The 9,169-nt window shown below is 37.8% G+C and overlaps 1 protein-coding gene across 1 annotated transcript in view; it reads left to right on the top strand.

The window, feature by feature from the left end:
* The window catches only part of LOC106871019 (cysteine-rich protein 1), a 32,193-nt gene that overhangs the window by 6,389 nt on the left and 16,635 nt on the right, over positions 1-9,169 (top strand). The gene's annotated exons all lie outside the window — the stretch shown is intronic.

The raw sequence follows: 9,169 nt of genomic DNA, 5'->3' as shown, positions 1-9,169 counted from the left end.
AAACGAGACATGCAACATAAAGAATATTTCCCTTCTTCAGTTGTCCCTGTTCCATCTATTCCGCGTTTCGAAGGCAAGGACAATACGCGACTTCGTTGGAACAGTCCTTCCCGCAAAGCAAATTAAATAAAATTTGGAATTTTTTACGGAGGGTGAAAGTATAAACAAGAACAGGACAATGAGAACAAGACAGTAAAAACAAGACAGAACAGTGAAAACAAACGGTGTGGGCTGTTAGGCCAAGACGATAGAAAAATTATTATTTTTTTGAACGCTAGTTAGATGTGAATGAGAGACAAAAAAAATGCACGTCTTCTCTATAGGAAGGCAGAAAATAGAAAGAAAGAATCCCTTTCGTCACGTGTCATCGACGGGAGGGTCAAGGAGAAGGAGTGAGAGAGAGGGAACGGTGAAAGGAAGAGAAGAATAGGGGAGGGTTGGGATAGAAAAACAGAAAGGATGAAGAACAAGAGAGGGAGAGAGATAGACAGGGAAGTGATAGTAATAGTAGTAGAGTGCGCAATATATACTGTTGTGTCTGGGGAGAGTTATTCTCTTTTAGTGCCTTACAATTTAAGACACTCACCGGTAAAATTTCCAATTATTTATTTTTTTATTTTTTTCTAAAATTTTCGTTGCGTCTTGCAACCTTTTCAATAGTTTTGACTGTCCGTTATTCACACAGAGTTCTTTTTGTTTGTTTGTGCGCATGTGTGTGGGTTAGTGTGCATGTGTGCATATGCTTACATACATGTGCATATACATACATACATGCACACACACACCCACACACATACATACACACATCTATCTACATAACAGCCCACTAACTATTCTACTCTACCTATGTAAACTGTGGGAATGGGAGTATGATATCTACTATGTATATTTCCTATTTAGTATTGGGAAAGTTTCATTTATGAGGACGTACTCCTGTATTTGCCTGAGTGTTGGGTCCTTTGGGTGCTTGGATAAGATGCAGAGTCAAGTTGACCCAGGTTGCCTCCATTTTGGTCCTTGGCATATTGGTAGAGTATGGAGGACTGTTATGTTTTTCGTCATATTGTCCCAAATGCTCATTTAGTCGTTCCGCAATGTTCCTAGATGTCTCTCCTATATATGTCATGTTCATGTCTTTACAAGCACCTTCTATGCATCTTATGCTGTAAACTACATTTCTAGTTCTACAGTTAATGCCAGGGCTAATGCTACATACTATGCAATTATCATTGGTGCATATGGTATTCTTAAAGGGGTATGTCCTACATAGTTGTGATCTGACGGAGTTCCCTGGCTTTTCAACAATCTTAATGTTGAGTTTGGTCTCCTTCAGAGCTTTTCTAAATCTACGGGCTAGTTCTCCATGGGCTGTGGCCTCTACAAAGATCACTCCTTGATATTTGTCGGTTTTATACAAGGGGTTCGCCCTGTTTTCTTTGTCACAAGTTCTTTGTATCCTATTCTAGTCTTTGTTTCTCTGCCCTAGATATAGAAACACACACACAAACACATAAACACACACGCACGCACACACACACACCAACTGTTACAAGTTTTCCACTGAGGTGTATCATTGTTTTGAAAACATTTTTTCCTTATTGCGTCATCTTCTTTTCTATACACACATATCACAATGTATGTATGTGTACACCCCCACACATATTTACATATATATATATACACATACACACACACCCAGGAATGTGTATGTATATCTGTATGTATGTGTGAATGTGTGTGTATGTGTGTATGTTTGTGTGTGTGTGTGTGTGTGTGTGTGTGTGTGTGTGTGTGTGTGAACGTGTGTGCGCATTAGTATGATCATGCGTGTGTGTCTATCTAGAAATGATCAAAGGCCTTTATGTTGACGTGTATATTTATAGGACATTGTGTATTTGTGTAAGATGACGTGTGTATTTATAGGATATTGTGTATTTATATTACATTGTATATTCAGTTTTGGGTGTGTACAATACAGCACGTTTTTAGACAACAATGAGTAAACTGCGAACTGTTAGCGAGTACGGTGTATGATATGCGAATTTTGCTATCACAATCAATAGAAAATGGAGTGCAAAATGCAGACATGGTTAACGCTTACACGGTCAAGCTCAACAGTGGAATGAGGCGATTGGGTACGGTTGCTTGGACGCTGGCGAATTGGAACAGCTGATTGGACACTGACCCTGATAGGCCAGCGTACCTTTTTGCACTAGAGGCAAGCATACTCACACACGCACACACGCGAAGACATTTGGTTGGTGGAAGCGGATCTTTCTGAATTGACGGGCACCACTTTTCATTTATGTTTTATGTAGTGTTTTTGGTACCGAAACACTTTCAAACTTCGTATACTTGTATATTTTGTGTTATAGAACAGATAAAAAATTTTGTATTCGAAGTTATTTCATGTAAAAAAAAATTGCCGTATTTCGGTAATTTCAACCAATCACTGACGTCTATTGAGGTGAAAACAATTACTGCCGTGAAATGTAAACAACATGTTTTAACGGTGTCATGGGATCTTTTCCCTTGAATAAAATTAGTGCCGTTATTTGTCAACAACAGCTATCGGCGGTACTATTATTTATAACATCGTTCGTGCATTTGTACTGGTTTAAGCTTTAGGGTTTTAGGGTTAGGGTTTGGGTTTTAGAGTTAGGGTTAGTTTTAGGGTTAGGGTTATGATTATTTTTGCCATAACCTAACTCATAACCCTAACCCTAACCCTAAAACCCTATAACTCATAACCCTAACCCTAACCCTAACTTATCTTTTATACATCCAACCACGTGCTTTCAGATACCAAATTTCATTCACCACACCTCCCTGGGTATTTCCGCCTCGTAAGTCTTCCCCGTGAGGCATTGTTTCAAGCCTTTTGGCTTCTAAGCTTAGCTTACTTCCCAACTGTGTGGTTTGGGGTTCGGTCCCACCGTTCGACACCCTAGGCAAGTGTCTTTCACTATAGCCCAGGGCCGACCAGAGCCTTGTGAGTGGATTTGGTTGGCGAAATTTGATAGACATATGTGTGTGTTTGTGTGTAAGTCTTTATATCGGTCCCTCACAACCACCTGACAATCGGTGCTCGTGTTTGCGTCCCCATGACTTTGCAGTTCGGCAAAAAGACGCCAATAGGATAAGTATTAGTCTTAAAAATACGTATCAAGTGTCGATTTGTTCGACTAAACTCTTCGAGTCGGTGCACTATCATGGTTGCAGTACAAGACTAAAACAAATAAAAGATAAAATATGAAGGTGGCACAGTAGATAACTAACACCTAAATGCGTTATTAATGAAACAACTGGTACTGTACTTCATAAGATCGAATAACGAGGCAGCCGACTTAACCAGCGTAGTGTGGGCTACTTCTTATACTTGTAATATTAATGTTAAAAGTTAGTGGAATGATAAAAGTAGTCGGGCATCGGTCTACGTGCTTTATTGTATTTAGCTCTCCTGCGAGGTAAGCAATCTCTATTTTAGTAATGGAACTAAAATTATCCTAATGCATTCGTTATCATTTGGCTTATTTATAAATAAAGATTGCTGCCACTTAAACCTATGTTGTGTGTGTGTGTGTGTGTGTGTGTGTGTGTAAATGGTTCAAGTTTACCATATTAAATTCGTTGAAAACGCTTTGTCACCCAGCCTGCAAAAAGTTATTCTCGCATGCACCTGAATGACTTGCATATGTTGTACACTTGTTTTCTTTAAAGTCAAGTGTAACAAATCATGACCTTTTTTTTTAATGATTTTCGTCTGCATGACTCACAAACTAGCAATTTAATCTTAATGAAGACAACAACTTCATTACATCATCAATGGTGACATTAACGACGATGACGATGGCAATGAGATCACGATAACGATGAAATAGTTTTAAATTATTCACAAGAAAAGAAAGAAATAGTTTAACTTAATTTAATATGGAATGTTTGTGCTAGAATTTTTTAAATCAACTTTCTTGTTGTTTGGTTCCAGGTCAATCCTAATCGAACGGGCCTGTTGGCAAAAGTAGTCCAATGTTTATAATCTCATCTTTTACCCATAAATTGTGTATCTAAAACAACATCAACCAATGTCACCTTTTAAAATATGTGGGATGTGATTTGAGAAAAGTTTGGCTGCCTTTTCTAATAAATAGAGTGACCACGTTGAAGCTTTCTCGTGGCAGGTGCTTTTTTGTAAAATGGTCATATTATCTTTGACTGCACAGAGCTGAGCGTATTCTACTCAAATAAATTTTGATAATTATTATTATTGATATTAGGTTATGGAGTAAAGTGCTGGACAAAAGACTTTGCTGTTTAGTTATATACTTTCCACACAGCCACTCCTATTAGCGGACAAAAAAAAATGAAATTTGAGAAAAAATAGAAGTGGCTCTACGTTGTAACAGGCTGTTTCTTTATGACGGCTGGTTCATTTTTGTAAGAAGCTGTTTCTCTTTTTTAACAAGTGGTCTTTGTAACAGGCTGTTTCTCCTTTTTTTACCATTCTACTTATTTTGCTCCCACCTTTTATTTCTTCAAGAGTTTCTTTTCCTTTGAGTAAATCTTCTCTGCAACAAATAAACTAGTTCTTATAACAGGTTGCGTTTCGTTCTTAGTAACAGACATTTTCTTTTGAATAACAGTCTTTTTTTTTTTTTTTAAAGTGAGTGAGTTAGTCATATGTACAGGTATTAATTTTCCTGCCCAGGAATCATAAACTCAAATCATTGTTCACGTTTCCTTGTGTTTCTGGCTGGGCACTTTACTTTACTTCAGTTTATCGATGTGTTTAGGATAAATGTTAGGTTATTGGGTGTGTTGCTACGATAGACTTGCTTACAATCCAAGAGGAAATATATATCTCAGCTGCACCATACTAGGAAACTGCAATCAAGGACTGACTATTACGAGATCAGTTGTAACCAAGAATAGATTTATTTCGCCACCTTCTTCTCCAACTGATATTCCCGATTAACTATGTCTTCACCCGTGTTCACAACTCACTGCATTTCCCTCTATCCGCATCTTTATTCATCTGCCACTCACCTCTCACACCTGCAAACAAACTTATTTACCCACTCACCCTATCCAATCTTCTGTACCACTTCCCATATATTCGCCTTCCTGGAACTTGAGGGTACACTCTAACACATCTTTACCACCATCTTTTCTCTTTTCCAACGGGGATGACCATATATTTCCCTTATAGCAAAACACCTATTCCCGTCCCTCTTTCATACTTTAACCTCGCATCATCTGGCACAAAGATATCTCCCTCAATATTATTCCGGCCTCAGTTGATGGAATTTGTCTTACAAGTTACCGTAAATACTCGGCTATAAAACGCCCTCGCCTATAAGACGTACCCCCGACTTACATGGTTCAAATCGGGAATTTTATCATTGGCCCGACTATAAGTCGCAGCGACGTTTTTTTATGCTGGAGAGCAAAGTTCGATTAGAAATCGCTCCGATATAGTTGTTGTTCGGTAACCGAGCTTTCAGTAAGCTGAAGATGACTTACAGCTGTTATCCCATTAAGTCCAAACATTTTAGAAACCGTTGTTTATAATGTAAAATTTTATCCTTTTCGGTTATTCCAGGTGTCGGAACTTCAGACATGACTTGTACCTAGAAATTATCTGAAGATTTTTTTTATAGGATGTTCTTATAAGTCACACCCCCAACTTTAGATGAAAATTTCAAGGGAAAAAAGTGCGACTTATAGCCGAGTATACACGGTACTTGATGACCTCATTAGTCCTGGTGCAATGTAAAAAGTGCCCTGTATACTCTGTTGAGTGGTTGGCGTTAGGAAAGGCATCCTGACGTAAAAAACTACGTATGTTAAAGCATATAATGATACTTGGAGCACTCCGCTGGCTCGCCAGCTCCTGTCGAACCGTTCAACCGATGCCAGCATGGATAACGGACGTTAAATGATGGTGTTTTATGGCTCTTTTTTATGATATATTACATATTTGTAATATACTTGTTTACTCCGAAATGATAGCAAATTAAAAACCAGTAAAAACAAAACATTCCAATTGACTAATCAATTCCATAATTCCATAGTACGCCATTCTTTGATCGTTTATCTACGCCGGATCAGTTTATGCCTCTGGTTTTGATACACCTGTAAAAACTAATACTTCCTTCTCCAAGCCTAGATTCGAAACCGAATCTAAGAATTCTCGGTCGTCCAAACCACCACGATCAACAGTCAACAGGCGCGAAAACAGGTTTTCTTCGTCCTGTCAAAAAGTGATTGATCATCTCCCTTTGACCTACGACTTCAGCCATGTCAGGCGAAGTTCAAATGAACAGGAGCTGACCTATTTAGGTGCAAACTCTGCTGCAGTATGTCTGTCCTTCTAGCTGCCACGATTATTAATACGGTAGTCAACAGACAGACAGGGGAGAAAAGCCTAGCCGACGAACGAGAAAGGTCTACAACAGCTTTTCGCAGAGACCAGAGCAATGTTCGAAGTTCCACGGTAGACTACTGTCTCAGATTAACTACGTACACACACACACACGAACATATTCATTTCTGACATATCATTTCCACAGATGTACCCTGTTTCTATTTCTAGCAACTCGTAGCAGTTGTCAACATTTTGCATCTAGTGAAGAATTATGTGTACCAACAACAAATTAAGTCCAGTGAATAAATTATTATAACTATGAGTCGATTCACTCATTTGTTTACTTCAAAGGCATACACATTCCTTTTGCATCTGTTCACCATGATATACATTTAACCACTACACACCACTAAGTAAGGGCTCATACTCCTATACTTGAACAACATGAACTACATACGTAGATGGGCGTTACTTCACATTTCACGGATACGTCTTAAAGCAACACTGACAAAGTAAGTCATTAATAAACTCGGCATGTGCTTAATAACGCCCTCTCTTTTTCACGATGACACATTATTCAACAAATTATTCGTTGTTTGAAAAGCTGTATTAAAATACTCTTCTTTCTCTCATTCTCTCTCTCCCATATATGTATATATATATATATATACATACATACATACATATATATATATATACATATATATATACACACACACACACACACACATACATACATGTATGTATGTGTGTGTGTGTGTGTGTGTGTGTGTGTGTGTATGTGTGTGTGAACTGTGTACTGAATCAACGACACTATTCACATTGCGTTAGCTGATCCTTCATACAGACGTCTGTTGACACAAGTGTTTGTGAATCATCATGACACTTTGCCCTCAATAACTGCCCATGCATACAACACTAAAGCAAAATGTTAGTTTCAAAAATTTCAAAGAAATATGTTCAAATTAATCTCTAGTCTGTCTATCTGTCTGTCCGACCACCATCTTTCTTCTTTTCTTTCTCTCTTTCTTTCTTCCTTCCTTCCTTTCTACCTATCTTTCTTTCTTTCTTTCTTTCTTTATTTATTTATTTATTTTTTTTTTTTTTTTTTTTTTTTTTTTTTTCGTTCACACAAATATACGTTATAACTGTCTGTGTGTGAATACTACATTTGTTCTAGTGACAAATTACGATTTGAGATTTTCCCTTTTATATATATATTTGCATGTATAAACAAACATATACACAGGCATGCATACATAAGCACAAATGTATGTATGCATGTGTGTGTGCATGTGTAGTAGAAGCGGTTACCAGAGGCCTGAGTGCGATGTTAAAACCTCAGTTGTTTGATATTAAATGTCTTCAATTAGATTATACAAAGCCTCCTCATTCAGCTATCACGTGATCTAGTGATTGGCCGAGTTGGTTAGTCAAGTACAACTATCTAGTCAACGTCCCTACAGCAAGTTTGAAGGGAATCCAAAGCAATTATACCCGACATTTGTTAACTTCAAAAAAGCTTTTGAATGAGTATGGAGAGAAGCACTATGGAGCATACTGAAGAATTACAACATCCCAAAGCATCTAATCTTAGTACTGTGAAAATTTTATTAGAATAGTGTCAGTTCTGTACAGCTATGAACCAATGCAATGATTTGAAAAGAAGTACGTTGCAATTTACCAGAGCAGCTCATTATCACCTGGACTTCTTAATCTTCTTCCTGAACAAACCATGACGCGTGCTCTAAAGGATTTTGAGGTGCAGTGAAGACAAACAGAAACATGATCACTAATCTATTATTTACAGATAACATTTGATATGATAACTAGTTTTAAAAGCGAATTATCTAATACCACAGTTAGACTAGACGTTGCATTAAGAAAATATGGTATGGAAATTACTGCCAAAAAGCCAGGTTATGACGACAGGAGAACAACATTCAGAACAAGCAAATAATGATTCCAACATAAATACAATCAAAATCAATGACATTCGTGTGAAATCGGTCGATATATTCATTGACTTGGGACCTCTAATTAACGAAAATGCAGCGTTTGAAGCCTAGATAGTGAGGTGAATTGTTATGAACACAAATAGCAAAAATGGATAAGATTTAGAAGCAGCAAGAACATTGCAACTGAAAACAAAATGAGGTTAATGGAATTTTTATAACTGCACTGATGAGGTATGGATGTGAAATATGGACCTGCTAACAGTTATTGGAATGAAATTTTTATCATTCAAATGGAGTTACTTTTACAGAATTTTTGACATTGTAAGGAAGGGCTATCGGACCAACTGATCTGCGTTGATTGGGGAGAGGGGAAGATAATTGTAAGACGAAGAAAATGCAGTGGTTCGGTTAGATCAGAACATACATACATACATACATACATACATACATACATCATCTCATAACCACCAAGTGTCGAAGTGCACCCCTTGATGAAGTCTGCAGACATGAGGTAAATACCATCATGAGATTGGGAAGGCAACTACTTGACAAGCATTCCTTATTCGACAACCCTGAACTCTTACCCAAAGAAATTGCAAAACTCTACCGTAACATAACATCAGAGGAGAGGATGAATGCATTCCAGCAGAAGATCATGCATGGATACGTTAACAGAAAGATCCAGGGTGGTAACAACATTGACAACCAGAGCAGTCTATCGTGGACAAACAATCGGGTCACCGACTCTCACTTTGAAGGGTATGCCTTTGCTATTCAAGAACAAGAAATAGCAACCAAATTCCTAATAAACAAACGGGACAGAGAGGCGGGCAAATCGCCACAATGT

The sequence above is a fragment of the Octopus bimaculoides genome, chromosome 2 (assembly GCF_001194135.2).
Source record: "Octopus bimaculoides isolate UCB-OBI-ISO-001 chromosome 2, ASM119413v2, whole genome shotgun sequence".
Classification (NCBI taxonomy): Eukaryota; Metazoa; Mollusca; class Cephalopoda; order Octopoda; family Octopodidae; genus Octopus; species Octopus bimaculoides.
This window is presented reverse-complemented; position numbering and strand designations above follow the sequence as displayed.